Source organism: Crotalus tigris, unplaced genomic scaffold (assembly GCF_016545835.1).
Source record: "Crotalus tigris isolate CLP2741 ecotype Arizona unplaced genomic scaffold, ASM1654583v1 scf7180000018829.1913635, whole genome shotgun sequence".
NCBI classification, from domain to species: Eukaryota; Metazoa; Chordata; class Lepidosauria; order Squamata; family Viperidae; genus Crotalus; species Crotalus tigris.
Window position 1 is genome coordinate 219104 of NW_024097219.1, and position 1160 is coordinate 220263.

The following is a 1160-nucleotide window of genomic DNA, read 5'->3' on the forward strand; positions in this document are numbered from 1 at the left end:
CACTGGGCTAGAAACTGGGAGACTGTAAGTTCTGATCTCAGCCAGCTGGGCAACTTTGAGCCAGACCCTCACCCTCAGCCCTAGAAAGAAGATAAGGGCAAACCACTTTGGGAATCTTGCCAAGAAAACGGCAGGGACTTGTCTAGGGCTGTGGAAAATAACTGGAAGAAGTAGAAAGTTTTAAAATAAAATGTAGATACTTTTAGCATTATCATGTAATCATTGATTTGATATTTTATAATCATTATTTTATAATCAATTGACTGAGTAGATGCTTTATGTATATTGGAAAATTACAAGCTTCAAATGAGGGGAGGGGGGAAACTGGAGTTAAAGGGTCTGGTATGAGCCATCATCTAGGAATTGTTTTTCTGTACCCTTTGGTGCCTGGTACCACCACCTGGTTTGTAAGGTGTAAGAAGATGGAAGACATCTTCTCTTCAAGATTGATGAGCGTGTACATATATGGTCTTAATAAACAAGAGAGGAGAGGAGCGATCTTATTAGTATAATGTAAGCAAACGGGTGGAGATAATGTATTCTTGTTAGGCGCTTCTGATAGATTGTAATCTCCAAAGCCTATGCCAATGGGGCCATGGGGGAGGGAATGAGGCTCGTGATAGGATGTATAATAATGTGTGATTCTGAAACATGAGTGTGGTTCAGTGTTTGGCTATATTGCATCATTAGCATTCCTGAATTCACCACGCTTTGCAAACCGTTTCCTTTTAGACTTTGTTGTTAAGGTTAATAAACTTCTTTTCTATTTGCAACTAAAACTGAGTGAATTTTAATTTGTAACTCTTATTTTGTGTCCAATAGGGCTACGCAGTCACTCGGAGTTAAAACTGACTTGAAGGCATACATACACAAAATGTTTCCATTAAGAGCCCACACATCAACGAAATGTTTCCATTGATAGTCATGTATGCCATTTCCCATCTGTTTATTATATTTTTAAGCTTCCTGACTATTTTGACATTCAAGTAAGCGCAATCAGTGAAGACTTCAACTTAACGGCTATCGCTGGGGGAGAATGTCCTAGCTGCAAAGAATACTTTTACGTTTGGCAATCTAGAACGGATCAGTTGTAATAGCCGAGGCGAAGCAACAGAATCGAACCGCTGCGTGGGTGAGGAGTGCGGGGTCAGGCTGACCGG